Source organism: Zonotrichia albicollis, chromosome 27 (assembly GCF_047830755.1).
Source record: "Zonotrichia albicollis isolate bZonAlb1 chromosome 27, bZonAlb1.hap1, whole genome shotgun sequence".
Taxonomy (NCBI): Eukaryota; Metazoa; Chordata; class Aves; order Passeriformes; family Passerellidae; genus Zonotrichia; species Zonotrichia albicollis.
Window position 1 is genome coordinate 3,353,248 of NC_133845.1, and position 15,546 is coordinate 3,368,793.

General features: G+C 44.6%; 1 protein-coding gene and 1 long non-coding RNA gene across 10 annotated transcripts in view; one reads left to right on the forward strand and one right to left on the reverse strand.

Annotated features, from left to right (window-relative positions):
• The window catches only part of LOC106630104 (uncharacterized), a 178,040-nt gene that overhangs the window by 140,280 nt on the left and 22,214 nt on the right, over positions 1-15,546 (reverse strand). The gene's annotated exons all lie outside the window — the stretch shown is intronic.
• LOC141731981 (uncharacterized) lies at positions 13-14,245 on the forward strand. Of its 3 annotated transcripts, XR_012583889.1 has the most exons (3): positions 22-140; positions 10,545-10,692; positions 11,877-14,245. It is a non-coding gene; the product is annotated as an uncharacterized LOC141731981 (long non-coding RNA). The 3 variants fall into 3 exon arrangements; XR_012583890.1 differs by lacking the exons at positions 10,545-10,692; positions 11,877-14,245 and adding an exon at positions 4,315-5,564 and having other exon boundaries at positions 13-140; XR_012583888.1 differs by lacking the exons at positions 10,545-10,692; positions 11,877-14,245 and adding an exon at positions 3,885-5,564.

A 15,546-nucleotide genomic window follows, 5' to 3' on the forward strand; every position in this document is an offset into this window, starting at 1 on the left:
TTTCTTTTTTGGAGTAACTGTTGCTGGGTTAAAGGATGTAAGATGTATTTGGTCGTTTCATATCTGTCAGATAAGAAACTGATTATTGCAGAGGAGACAGAGTGGATGCCTAATTTCCAGAAGTTAAGTCCATAAAGAGGGTAAGCTAAATCTGTTACTATTTTTTTTATTAATTAAGCGACTGTTACTTCTAAGATCATTTTAAGGGTGTTTTTTCAGATGTTTCAGACTTAAGCCAAAACAATTAAGAAGAAAGATACGGTACCTTTTACTCTCTCCTTCTTCTTAACCTCATAAAAAAATGAGCCTCACCTTTAAAAACTGTCAGAATCAAAACAGACTAAAAAAAAAAAGAAACGAAAATAAAAAAAAAACTAAAAAAGATTAAATTTAAAAAAAAATTAAGAGCAATAAAATGCAAAAAGCTCCGAAATCCAGCACCACCCTGACTCCACCACAAGAAAAGACAGAGCTAGGCTGCGATCCAGAGAGCATTTCAGAGGTGACAACACAGGCTGGGGACAATGTTATTTACACAGATCTGATCAGAGCGGCCACGGGCTCCAAACTCTAATTGAATTTGCAGAAATTATCCAGCCCGCATTTCGGAGCGGGGAACACCGAAAATGAAGCGGTTTCACAGAGTTTTTGAGAATAAACATTATTATTTTTCCCCCCTTTCTGTAGAATACGCTCAGAGTCCTGCAAGGCTGCACAAACTCTCTCGTTGTGTCCCTTTCTCCTGATCTCAGCTTCCACGGGAGGATAATTTGTGACACCAAAGGCAAAATATCCTCGCTGCTTTTTGGGCTCGGAGGAACTGAGTTTATTTAGCTCGAGACAGCATAGAGAAAAAAAAAATAAATTAAATCATCCTCAATTTCGACTAACTAATGAAAGCAACCCCTCCCCAGCTCCCTCACCTTTTAGGAACAGCCAGTGGCTGGAAGGTTGGAGCTGCTAAAGGCACTGGAGGTGCTCAGGATTAAAGGAGAGCTGCAGGAACAGCCTGAGGAGCCCTGGCTGGGAGCACCCCAGAGCCTGAAAATAAAGCCAGAAGGGGCTGGAAAAACCCTGCTGCTCAATGGGCGCTGTGCTCTGACCCAGCTCCATCCCCAAACTTGGGAATTGCACAACTGGAGATTCCCAGCGTGAGGAGCAGCACCTGCAGTGGCCGGGACCAGGGAAAACCCTCCCCCCCCCCAAAAAATATATATATATAAAAAAAAAAAATCCCTACAAAAATAATCTCAACCCTCTCGCCGAACAATGAGACCTTAAAAAATCCACGTTGGGGAGGGTATTCCATGCAGATGGGCAGGGGGAGGGGGCGGGGGATGAGGACAACATTTCCCATCAGTGCCGTTCATTCCTCAGGCTCGGGATAAAAAAGCTCTTTCCCCACTTTGATGGGAATTGCTCATCTCGGCCATGGGGCCGGGCTGGCTCCCTATAAATGTCCAGCTCAGGTGGGAAAGGGCATTTGTGTAAGGGGTCAGGCAGAGAGTGATCACTTGATGCCTTTCTGGGGGTGAAAAGTGGTTAAATAACAGTAAAAAATGGTCATTTCTGCGGTGATCTGCCTGCTAAAACATTTAGGCACGCAGATCCGGGGATGGGAAAGGAGCTGAGGGAGGAGGATGGTTAAAGCAGAGAGCTGCCTATTCCCACCACGATTTTACACCCAATTCTTCCAGCTTTCAGCTTTCTCCACACAGCCCATGCCCATAAAAATAAGGCAGCTTTCTTGAAGAATAAAAAAAGCCGCACGCAGATGAATAGACAGCGCTAATCAGATGGAATGTAATCGAATGCTCTTCTTCATCTAATCTGCCTGCTCTGTGTAATCTCGCTATTCTCCCAGCTCCAGCACTTGTAACAGGCATGACATTGATTCCCATCTCGGATAATGTTATTTCAGTGTTTTATTCTCAAATGAGCCCACGAGTTGGGTGGCTGCTTGGCATTCCAAACTCTTCATCAACTTTGCGCGGCGATCTGGGGGTGTCAAGGGGAGCGGGGCTGCTCCTCTCTTGCTGCTTTTTGGAGTGGTTGTGTCTCCCAAGCCTCAGAGCCTGGCAGGAATTTTGATACAGACAAAAGAACCTGCAGAATTTAACCACGGAGCAGCAAAAAAAAATAAAAATTAAACAAACCCAAAGCTCGTTCGATAAGATCTGCCTGCAGCCAGCAGCTGGGAAAAGCCGAAATCTTTGCACACAGAGCTGGTGTTTTGGGTTTGTTTTATAATTATTTTTTTTTTTTGTAAATGTTTTCTAAAATGCAGAATGATTTCCTTAAATAAACATTTCGGCAGGGTCCACCTAGGTATTTCCCAAAGAGGAAGGAAAGCCTGGTGTAATTTTCCAGGACGAGCAGGATTCCCAGCAAATCGGACAAATCGTTCAGCTGGGGGAATGGCAGCAGTGGGGAGAGCAAACAAACCCTCTCAGACAAACAAATATATTTCGATGTAATAAAAATGTTGACAAGCGTTATGTGATTAAAGCAATTGTTTTATTCATTTAAGGCCTCGCCATCAGAATAATTTAAAATTAAGTGAGAAACATCAGCCCCTTGGGTTTTGCAGAAGATATTTAATTTGGAGGAATAGTTGTGGGGTTGTCTTTTTTTTTTTTTTTTAACCATAGCTATTTTCAACGTTGCAAGATAAAGCTCTCTCTCTCTCTCTCTTTTTTTTCTTTTTTTCTAATTTTATTTTAAGAATAGACCCCATTTAGGATTTCACATTGTAAATCTCCCTATGTCTGAATGCTGTTACAAGGTTTGACAATGAAAGAATAATTCATGTCAGACAAAAAGAGCCCTTCAATCAGCTTCATGCAGCTTTTCTCCTGCAGGGCTATGCCAAAACGAATGTGGAATCCTGAACTGAACCATCCATCACATTTCCAGAGTCTTTCAATTAATGACACTGCAATCAGATCGATGGCGTGTAATAAGAAAAGAGCTTTGCATTTCTATACCTATTAATTCGCTGAGTAACTCCACTGGTAAAACGTGACCAGAAAGGGAAGAGAAAAGAAAATTTCATCCTCCTGGTGAGGTTTTGGGGGATTTTGAAGCCACGCTGGACAAGGCTGGGTGTCACCCCAAGCCCTGCTCAGAGCTGAAATCACACGGGGTTTTTTGTTGTTAAAAGCAGCGCAGTCTCTCTTGCAGGCAGAGCTGGTGTTTTGGGTTTGCAGACAGGTATTTTCTGCATTTTCTAGGGAGACACCCTGAAGAGAAGCCTGGTTTTTTTTGCAGGCTCCATGAGGGTGTCTCAGGGCGGGATGGTTAAACCAGAGGATGCGCAGCCTCGTTTTGCAGAGCAATTCAGTAATTAGCCACCAAATTCCAAGATCACAACGCTCAGAAAAGAAAATTTCATCCTCCTGGCGAGATTTTGGGGGATATTGAAGCCAGGCTGGACAAGGCTGGGTGTCACCCCAAGCCCTGCTCAGAGCAGGAATCCCAGGTTTGTTTCTCAAACAAACAACAGGTTTTTTGAGAGCAAGCAGCAAGGTCTCTCTTGCAGACAGGTATTTTCCGCATTTTCAAGGGAAACACCCTAAAGAGGAGCCTGTTTTCTTGCAGGATGGTCAAAGGTGTCCCAGGGCAGGATGCCCACCATTGTTTTGCAGGGCAAAGGCAACAATTCACAAATTCCCAGGTCACAACATGCAGAAAAAGAAGATTTCATCCTCCCAGCAAGATTTTGGGGGATATTGAAGCCAGGCTGGACAAGGCTGGGTGTCACCCCAAAAACTGCTCAGAGCAGGAATCGCACAGGTGAAAAGCAGCACGGTCTCTCTTGCAGACAGGTATTTTCTGCATTTTCTAAGGAAACACCCCAAAGAGGAGCCTGTTTTTTCTTGCAGCCTGGTCGAGGGTGTCCCAGGGCAGGATGTGCAGCCTCGTTTTGCAGAGCAATTCAGTAATTAGCCACCAAATAATTCCCAGCTCACAACACACACTGAGGATGGAGCCGCCTCACGCAGCGACTGAGCCGCCACCAAAACGAGCTGGGCAGGGGGTGAGGACAGGCAGGACACACACACACACCCTAAAAAACCTTCTAAGCAGCCCTGGGATGGAATCAGGGTGATCTCACATCGGTGAAGTGGCAGAAGATATTTTGGATCGATGACAAAAAATTCTGGAGGCTTTGCTGCCTCACATTTCAATTCCCTTCCTGCAGCGCTGGGGGGGTTGTTGGGAGAAGCAGGGAGCTACAGGCAAAAGGAAAAAGCTCAACAGAACACAGGGATGATTAAAAGGAGATAATTTGCAAATTTTTCCTCTTTAAAGGTAGATTTTATGCCTTAAATATCTGAAAACTGAGCTTGAACCAAGGGGTTTCACCGCCATGGAAGGAAGGAGTGAGACAAGAGTGGATCTGCAGTGGTGAGAGACAAATCTGGGCTCCAGAAGGATGCCCTGGTGTCATCCTGAGCAGGAAACTGGAGGTGAAATGTCCCCAGCAGCCCCAGCCCTTCCTCTGGGCTGGATAATCCTTCAACCTCCAGCCCTGACATGAATTTCAGCAGCTTTGGCTTCACCTCAAAGGAAAAGGAGCTGCAGCTGGGATAGGAGATGGACCTGGGTCAAAACCTACAGAAAGACCTTCTTTAGGGAGCAATAGACTTTCAGGGAGGTTGTGTACTTTGGAAGTCTTCAGAAAAGGGAAAAAAAAAAATAACTTAATGAGAGAAAACAAGGAATGGAACAACAGGAAACAAGGGAGGTTTTCAAGGTTCACTTCCCCAAATATCAAAGAGTGCCCTTAAAGGATCATTCCTGGCTTTGCCTCTTGACATCTTTTACGAGCAGATTTCAGCAATTTTGAATTTCAGAAGCCTCTTGAAAACAAAATAATAAAAAAAAAATTAAAAATAAATTTAAAAAAGAAAGGAAAGAAGACAAGAAGAAATGCGAGTGCTGCAGCTGAATGTGCCCACACAGGGAAGCACCCAGGATGGGAACTGAGAACTCCAGGGCAACAACAGCAAAATGGGGCAGTGCCCATGAGCTCCGTTGCAAAATAACGGCAGCTCCAGCACAGGCTGAGGTGCCCAGACAAAGAACAATAAATAAATAAATCATGTTGAAGCACAGGCAATCCCTCTGCAGTAAAACAGGAGAGCTGAATGCAGGCTGAAGAAATCTGAAAAAATGAAATCTGGGATGGGGAGGGGAGAGGCCGGAAGGGAATTTGAATAGGAAGGCAAATGGAAAATATTTCTATTGCACATCTCTGTGTGCAGGGGACACAGAGACACAAGTGTGGGTGCGTCAGGATCCCGCAGCGTTTTGGAGGAGCAGATTGTGGAGCTTGGGGAGCCCTCACACCTCAGTGCCCTCCAAGGAAGAGCCACAGCACCATCCTGGCCCACATTGTGGAGCTCGGGGAGCCCTCACACCCCAGTGACCTCCAAGGAAGAGCCACAGCACCATCCTGGCCCACATTGTGGAGCTTGGGGAGCCCTCACACCTCAGAGACCTCCAAGGAACAGCCACAGCACCATCCTGGCCCACAGAAAACCGGCCCTGAGTGGTTCCAGGGAGTTCAGCAGCCCCACACAGGGAGGGGTCTGTAATTCCAGGGCTTTGGGGGCTGTTCCTGCCATCCCACAGGCTCCCACAGCTCCGCCCTGCCCGGACATCTCCAGCTCTGGGCAAACCTCACCCGCTGCTGCTGCTGCTGGAGAATATTTTTTTTTTCTGATCTAGAGATGGGGTGATGAGAAGTGTTTTAAAATCTTTTATTTTAGTTTTATGAGAAGGCTGAGATAATGTAATGTTATCATTTATTTTATCATAATTAGAAGGTGTTTTGCTGTTCATAAAAAGACTTCTAATTCCTAGAAATCACTCCACGACCTAAAAAAGATCAAGAAGATCATAGAAAACATAAAACCTCTACAACCTAGACTTCCCTCTCTGCCAATAATTCCAAAAAATTAGCCTCTTGTTGTCATCAACTTAAAAAATTCTTTTTCCATCATTCCACTCCAGGCAGAAGATACTCCCCAATTTACCTTTCCCCTTCCAACCATTGCAAGGCTCAATTTGTGCTCATGGCTCAATGAAGCCCAAATGTCCTGTTGGGACTGAAGGGTGGAGCTGCCTCCAGCCACAATTCCAGCCCTGGAGCTCACAAAACTCCACAAGGCTTGGGCAGCCCTGCTTGCATCTGCCTCCCTCTGCTGCAGCTGCACACAGACCTCCACACTGCTATTTTCTGGGGGTTTTTTTGGTTTTAAAATAGGTTTGGACAAGCTTTTGGGAGGGTTTCTCAGGTTCCTTCTCCTCCTCTCTCTCAAAGGAGTTTGGGGAGCGAGCACTGCAAACGAATTGATGAAGAGAAGATTCTCAGTTTGCCTTGCTCAGGGCTGGGGCAAAAGCAGAATCTGGGCTTGGGGTGAAGCATCTGTCTGCAAAAACTGTGGGACGTCCTTGCTTCTGGACAGACAGACAAAAAAATCCCTACCTGGAATGCCCAGAGCAAAAACAAACCCACCTGGATATCCCAAAACAAAAAAAAATCCCATCTGAACTGCCCAAAGCAAGAAATCCCCACCTGGACTGCTCAATGCTAAAAATCCCCACCTGAAAATCCTAAAGTAAAAAATCCCTACCTGCACTGCCCAAAGCAACAAATCTCCACCTGAAAAACCCAAAGGAAAAAATCCCAAGAGAGTAAAATCTGTCCCTGGACTGCTCAAAGTGAAAAATCTCCACCTGGACATCCCAAAGCGAAAAATCCCCACCTGGACTGTCCAAAGCAACAAACCTCCACCTGAAAACCCCAAAGTAAAAAATCCCAAAAGAGTAAAATCTCTCCCTGGACTGCCCAAAGCAGAAAATCCCCACCTGGAATGCCCAAAGCAAAAAATTCCCATCTGAACTGCCCAAAGCAAAAAATCCCAAGAGAGTGAAATCTCTCCCTGGATTACCCAAAGCAAAAAATCCCTACCTGGACATCCCAAAGTAAAAATCCCCACCTGGACTGCCCAAAGCACGAAATCCCCACCTGAACATCCCATAGGCAAAAATCCCAAAAGAGTAAAATCTTTCCCTGCCCAAAGCAACAAATCTCCACCTGAACTGCCCAGAGTGAAAAATCCCAAGAGAGTCAAATCTCTCCCTGCCCAAAGCCATGGCCAAGCCCCAGTTTTGGGGCCAGCCCTTTGTCCTGTGCATTTCTGGGAATTCAGCTGCCCAGGTGCAATCCCAGCATTGCAATTATTTTTTTTTTGTTTCCTCCCACTGCAAAGACACTTTCTCCACACTCCTGGTGCTCCTGGCCGTGATTAATCCAACAATTCCAGGTCAGCGTTAAAGCAATCCATGCAACAAGGGCTCTGCTCCTCAGGCAGCACCTGTAAAATATCCCTGGTGCCTCATCTGGGAAACCAACTTCAGCTTTCTCCACACCCAGAGTGCTGCAATTGTCCTTTTCCAGCCAAATAAAAGTATTTTAATACATTTATCATAAATAAATACCTGGCAGCTTGAGATTATTGAAAGGTAGATGAGAAAATGAAAATAAAAACCTGAGGGTGGGTGAGATCACAGAATTAAAGTTGGGTTGGGTTGGAAGGGGCCTTCAGTACATCCAGGGGCTGAAGTGTTTGGAGGATGTGCATGGAATTACAAGGTTGGACGTGGTTTAGGTGCTTAAATAAAGGGAGGGACAGATATCAGGACAATTCTGTAATTTCTGGGCCTCAATGGGACAGGGAATGACAATGGGATGAGGAGTCAAAGCCCAAGGTGGGGTCAGGGTCATCCCGGCTTCCTATTCCTCACCATGCCATGAAATTAAAAAATCCCTTAAGTTTTGGTCTGGGCCACAAAATTAAAAAATCCCTTCAGTTTTGGTCTGGGCCGCAAAATTAAAAAATCCCTTAAATTTTGGTCTGGGCTCTCTCCACATCCTGCCCTCACCCCTGGTAAAACAATGGAATCTCATCCCCAGACATTGGCAGCTCCCAGGTTTGATTTTCCCAGCAGGCCCAAAGGGACTCTGATCTCTGGTGCCACTTCTGCTCTCAGTTTACACCAAAATGCATTAAACTGGAATGACAACGGGATGAGGGGTCAAAGCTGAGGGTGGGGTCGGGGTCATCCCGGCTTCCTATTCCTCACCATGCCATGAAATTAAAAATTCCCTTCAGTTTTGGTCTGGGCCACAAAATTAAAAAATCCCTTAAGTTTTGGTCTGGGCCTCAAAATTAAAAAATCCCTTCAGTTTTGGTCTGGGCCACAAAATTAAAAAATCCCTTAAATTTTGGTCCGGGCTGTCTCCACATCCTGCCCTCACCCCCTGGTAAAACAATGGAATCTCATCCCCAAACATTGGCAGCTCCCAGGTTTGATTTTCCCAGCAGGCCCAAAGGAACTCTGATCTCTGGTGCCACTTCTGCTCTCAGTTTACACCAAAATGCAGCTCCCAGGCTGGCCCAGCCCATCCAGGATGTCCCAAACCAGCTCAGCCCCCCAGGCCCATCTGGAGTGGGATCAGGACACACCTGAGGGGAGGAGAGGCACAAAAATGAGTTTATTTATTGTCCTTCCTCAATGTCCCTGCTGGGATCTCTGCTCAGAGCCTCAGGGCTTGAGGTGGGGATAACCCATGGGATTTATTTCTCCTTCTGGAGGGGTGGAAAACTGAACCACGGCAGGATTCCCAATGAAATGTGGAGGCTGCTCCTCCTGAGGGCAAGAACCAGCACCCACACAGCCCCAGAGCCCATCCTCAGCCAGCAGCAATTAACTCCTGTTCCCTCATCAGCAGCGGGCCCTCAGTCATTTAATCAACAAAAATATTTCAGTGGTGCCAATTGGTTTTAAAAATAATCCTTTTTTTTTTTTTCTCTTTCAAAAGTTGTGCTTAGATATGCTAGAAAGATTTTCAGCATGATGGGCTCTACTTAAAAACACACAAAAATCCCCAATCAGCCTCTGGGTCTTTGTCTGCATCTTCCAACTACTAAACTTTTAAATTCTGGGCATTACACGTTTGGAGCTGACACTGTACCCATGATTTTTGATCAAAATTATTGAGGGAGCCTCCCCACACAAGAAACACTTCTAAGAAACTCATTTTAAATAGTTCGGATCATTCCATCTCTGGACTTGCCCCTTTCTCTTCACAGGTTAAGCAGATTCCTGATTTTTAGATATTTACACCTACATTCCTAATATTTGCAAGCATTCCTAAATTTTAGATATTTACACCTCCACCTCTCCAAGTGTGCAGCCCTGGGATGAGGAGCATGAGGATTTCCTACAGGGCATTCCTAAAATTTAGATATTTACACTTACACCTCTCCAAGTGTGCAGCCCTTAGAGCATGAGGATTTCCTGCAGGGCTGTTGCAGCCAAAACCTGATAAAACTTTTGAATTTCCTCTGACATTTGAAAATAATAAATTTCCAAAGTCTTGGTCATTAAACTGTCCCTCACAACTTTGTGCCATTCAGACCTATCAGTTTTGGGAATTCCTTGAGTTGTGAGAGTGATTATGGGAAATGTTATTTGTGTTAGTTAAGCAAATATCTCATTAATTCAAATATCTAATGATTTCCTTCTGTTTGTTACCTTGGTTCTCACCCTCTTATTGTTCTTCTCCCTCTCCTACTCTTTTAAACATAACACAAAAATAGATTTGCTGTTGGCAGATATGGTGATAACTCAGAGAAAAAGGAGCTTAATCTTAAATAACGCCGGGACACAGCAACAAAACCAATCTATTCACCTTCCTGTGGGCTAGAAAATAAATTTCATTCACTCCAAAGCTGAGGAATGGCATAATTGGGCCCTATCAGATGCTTATCAGATTGATGCCAGTGGTTAGTGAGCCTTAACTGCAAACACAGAAATATCAGTGCTCCTTTTGGAGGGAAGTCACCTCTCCTCCACGGCTCCATCAGTCACAGGGAAACTGTTGAACCTGGAGAAATAAAACTTTCCTGGTGGTCACAGCAGTTGCCTGGTGGAAGAGTTTATTACCCTGACATCAGGCTGTGAAATTACCATTATTATTGAGCTCCAAGGTGAGCACTGCTTTTTTCAGCCGTGGATTACAACAGGCTGAGCATGCTCTGAGTGGGTTCAGAGCTCCAGAGGCACAAAATGAGGAATTTCAGCTGTTTGGGCTCACTGGAGGATGTGCAGGAGCTTTAACACCACAGGAGAGGTCAAGATTTTTGGTTGCCCGTCAAAACATCCCCAGATCAACCCTGTTGAAGGTTTTTGTTTTTTTTTTTATCAAAACCTTACATTTAGTAAAAAGATAATGAAAATAATCTCTTTAAACACTTCTTGTCATCTAAAAACACAGAAGAGATGATCCAACACAGAAGAGATAATCCAACAGAGACGATCCAACACAAGATGGACTTTTGTGTTCATTGCCATGGAGCAGAGGCCAAATGCCCTGGGCAGGTTGGATTCACCTCCCTGGGACACTCCAGGTATTTATCCAGCACCACTGGGTTATTTCCCAAATTTTTCAATCCACTTTCTTTCAGGATTTCCTTCAGGAACAGGTTTGGGAAGGAACAGCATGACCCCATCATAACTCTCAATATCTATGAGTTTGCTAAAAAAAGGAAAATTCTGGAGAAGCCCTGCCCTGGACAGATTGGATTCACCTCTCTGGTGTCCTGCACACTCCAGGTATTTATCCAGCTCCACTGGGCTATTTTCCAAATTTTTCAATCCAGTTTCTTTCAGGAATTCACCTTCAGAAAGTTTGGGAAGGAACAGCATTACCACATCATAACCCTCATTACCTATGGGTTTACAAAATAAAAGAAAGCCTGGAGAAGCCCTGTCCTGGGTGGGTTGAATTCACCTCCCTGATATCCTGGACATTCTAAGTATTTATCCAGCACCACTGGGTTATTTTCCAAATTTTTCCAGTTTCTTTCAGGAATTCAACTTCAGAAAGAGGTCTGGGAAGGAACAACATCACCACATCACGACTCTCATTACCTGTGGGCTTGCTAAATAAAATAAATCCTGGGGAAGCCCTTGAGAGGGAAATTCAGCCTGGTCCAAGGTGGTGGGGTCAGCAGTGAGGGTTTATCCCATTTTTTCCCATTTTTCCCATTTTTCCCATTGGAAATCAGGCCCAGTGAATGCAGCAGAGCTGCAAAAACAGCCATGCACAAACCGTGATCAGAGGCTGAGGTTTCTAAACCGTATTGAGGTTGCAAAAACAAATTGACATCAACATATGGGGGAAGTCTGAAGTTGCAGCAAACATTCGCAAATGTGAGAAACTTTGGCATGCAAGAGTCCCCATTAAATTCAAATACACAATGCACAAGATTAAAGTTATTCAGAGGCATTAATGTTTGCGAGATCAGACCCCTGAGATGTCTCTGTGTAGTAACAGTTACTTTAGGTTTAATCTGTTATTGCATTAATATCTATAAAGAGCATATATAAATACAAATCAGATGGCAGCTGCAGTCTCGCTGAGGAAAAAGATTGAAGGGCCTGGGGGGAACTGAAATTTCCACACGATGGGAATTTCCAGTGCCGTGTATTTTGGGGATTCTCATCCTGCTCAAACTGCAGCTTTCTTTTCCTTTTTTTTTTTTTTATTTTTTTTTTTTTTTTACACAACGCACACAGAGATATGAGGACCAAAAAGGCAAAGAAAATAATTAGGGAAAGGAGAGAAGGACAATAAAAATTGTTTTCAAGTGGACAGATTGGCCTTGCACGGGAGCAAGTGATGGTCCCGAGCATGGCAGCCCCCCTCAGATTCCTGTGAAAAGCCTGATGTGCTCTACTTAACACTTAAGAAAATCCACTGGGGAATAACGACCTCTCATTTATTTTGGCTACAGTGGTGTTGGCCTGTGCTTCTGTTCATCTCACTCTGAAGATTTCAGGCGGCTTCAGAGCTGGGGCCTGGCTCATTCTGCAGCCCTGGCGGTTAATCTGCTCGGATATTTCCCCAAATAACCATCTGCTCCACCTTGTATTTGTTTCACTCCCCGACTATCTCAGCTCTTGCTCCGTCCTGCTGGCTTATTCAGCACTCTTTAAATTTCTCCTCTGGCCTTATGTCTGCTTGCTTATGTTTTGGACAGACAATAGAGGTGATACAGGCCATTATTCATGAGGAGCTTCAAGTGTAACGTGAGAAACATCTCATCTCCTGACCCCTGTTAGCATAAGAATCGCTGATAAAATTCTGGACTGAAAGAGAAGAATCTTCTGGGAAAAATATCGGCAAAAGTTTCACTTGAGATGGGTTTTGTAAGAATAATCCAGATTAATTCTCTGCCTAAGGACCAGATCTAACTCCTGGTGCAGTCACCAGGACTCTGAAGAGATGCTGTGGCAGAGACCTTGGGGGTCTGTAGAATTTTAAACAGAATAATATTCTTAATATTCTTTACACTCCCCAGCTTGTGTTCCTGCATTTTATAATTTTTTTACCCAAAGATCACAAAGTGGTTTCCACATTTGAGTGAATTTAGCCTCCAACACTCCCTGAGAGGGTGTAAATATTGATTCCACATCTGGATCACCTGAATTAAAGATTGGAGACATCTCCTTGGATCGTGTATCACCAAGTCACCAAACTTGTACTTATTATAGCAGAGTTACATCTGAAAGAAGTTGGGGTGAAGCAGTGGGAAAATCACAATCAGCAGTGGGAAAATCACCATTCAAAGATCATCACCTGATCAAGGGAAGCAAATTTTGGCCACAGTTTCTTCTTTTTCCTCATATCAACCCCAAGCAGACTCACAAGCAAAGAACTGATGCTGTTCCTGCCTCCAGTGGGATTTATTTGCCATCAGTGGGGTTGATTTAGCAGGAGCAGAGCCCTGAGCCTGCTAAGCACAAACCCAACACCCCTTGGAGTGAAAAATGTGAAATAAATGGCAAACAAACCAATTAATACCCCGGGATGGATTAATGGGAACAAAAATCTCACTCCAAATATCCCAAACCCAAATGGAAAGCTGCCAAGGGACGTTTATGGATGCTCCAAGTGCTAATGGCATGCAGAGCCTCATCCTTCAAATCTCCCAGGTCAATGGAACAGGAATATGTGCATTTCCAAATGCTCCTTGCTTGGCTGATCCATCAATATGATAACTAATACACACTTAAACTCCTCGATGGACTCCCTGAAATTAAAACAACCAGAGAGCACTGAAAAAAGCTTAAATAACCATTACCAATGGATTTCAGATAAAAGTCAAGGAATAATTCCACAAAGATCACCCAACACAATCACCAAAAAAAACCCAGTTTTGGGGATGGGAAATGGAACCAATTCCATTTTATATGCAGAGGCAATTCAGCAAAAACTCTGCCCAGATTAAAAGCTCAACAAAGTTGCTCTCCTCACTAATTAATGTGATAAAACCATCAGTAAATGAAGAATTTTCTCCTTCCAGCAATGACAGAGCAGATTCTTGCTCAGAGAGAGGGTTTGGGGACAGACTGCACCTTTTCTCTCCTTGTTTAGGGACATCCAGAGTGGCTGCTCAGTATTATTTTAATGTTGAGCATGGTGTGGGAAATCCCTGTGGTCACTCAGCTTTTGGAGGTGGGAAATGGAACCAATTCCATTTTATATGCAGAGACAATTCAGCAAAACTCTGCCCAGATTAAAAGCTCAACAAAGTTGCTCTCCTCACTAATTTATGGGACAAAAACATCAGTAAATGAAGAATTTTCTCCTCCCAATAGTGACAGGGTGGATGTTTGCTCAGAGACGGGGTTTGGGGACAGGCTGAACCTTTTCTCTCCTTGTTTGGGGAAATTCAGAATGGCTGCTCAGGGTTTTTAATGTTGAGCGTGGTGTGGGAGATCCCCGTGGTCACTCAGGGTCACTTGTCCTGGCTGTGTCCCCTCCCCGCTCCCTGTGCAGCCTTGTTGAGGGGTGAGGTGCAAAAAGGGGCTCTGTGCAAGCTCTGCTCAGCTGGAACTAAAACATCCCTGTGTTATCAGCTCTGTTGTCAGCACAAATCCAAAACACAGCCCCGTGCTGGCTGCCATGAGCAAAATTAACTCTCCAGCAGCCAAAATTTCAGTTTTAGCATCACACACCGAGGTTTCAGCTGAAATGAGGGTGTCTCAACGCTCTCCTGTCACTGGGGGAGTAAGGAAAATATCAAATATTGCCCAATTCCCCACAAAAACAGGCAAATGAGGAGAACAACCCAAGCTGTGAATCCTGAGAGTATTTCCGACATAACCATGTGAACCATGGGTGAGGGTTAACTCTGAATTCCCACAAATCTGAGGGAAAATCCCTTTGTGTAAATCCAGGTTTGGGGTCTCCTCTCTCCTGGTGGAACCTGCAGCTCTTGCATTGCCCTGCACGTTTGCAGCTCTGTGATTCCCAAAGCTCAGATGTTTTCCTCTCGGAGCATTATCTGTGCATAGCAAGGACCAGCCCACAGCTGGGTTACTCTTAAAGCTTTCAGGGTCTCCAGAAACTTTCTGAGATTGGGAAAACCATGAGGAGAGATGAGAGACATTTCCCTCAGGATTTCAGCCTTTATTTTCCTTTCCCCTCCATGTGCAGCCAGAAAAATAACATGAATTTCTGGTTGTGGAGCCGTGCCTCAGAGAACAGGACAGTGAGCAAATCATGTGTAAAATCATCCAAATCTCCTCTTCCTGCTCTATTCTCCCCTCCACACCCAGAGTCTCTTCTAAAAAGGGGATAAAAGATAAAGTTTGTGGATTGTGAAGCTTGGCTGCTTTAAAAAATCAGAACAAATCAGCTGAGTCCAAATTAAACTCCAGGAGATGGTTGGAGAAACCCAAACCCCAATATCTACTCTAAACCTTGGCATCTCCACATTTCTGAGGCTTCTCTGACCTCCTTTAGCCTCTTCTCCCACACAAAATTTGACTCCTATTGACTCCTATTTGACAAAATTTGAGTCCTATTTGACTCCTAAGTGGGGTTGCATTTGGAGGTTTTTGGGAAAAAATCAGACAGACCCAATCAGCTGGGCCCAAATTAACCTCCAGGAGATGATCAGAGGAATCCAACCCCAATATCTACTCTAAATCTTGGCACCTCCACATTTCTGAGGCTTCTCTGACCTCCTTTAGCCTCTTCTCCCACACAAAATTTGACTCCTATTGACTCCTATTTGACAAAATTTGAGTCCTATTTGACTCCTAAGTGGGGTTGCATTTGGAGGTTTTTGGGAAAAAATCAGACAGACCCAATCAGCTGGGCCCAAATTAACCTCCAGGAGATGATCAGAGGAACCCAACCCCAATATCCACTCTAAACCTTGGCACCCCCACATTTCTGAGGCTTCTCTGACCTCCTTTAGCCCCTTCTCCCACACAAAATTTGACTCCTATTGACTCCTATGTGGGGTTGGATTTGGAGGTTTTTGGGAGCTCCTGTAGGTGCTGCTTTCTTTGAAGGGGCTGCAGGAACAGAAATCAGCCCTGAACATCTTGGATTTTCCACGAAGAAATCTTTCCAGGAGCAAATGAAGGGAACAGGCTCCCAGGGCCCCT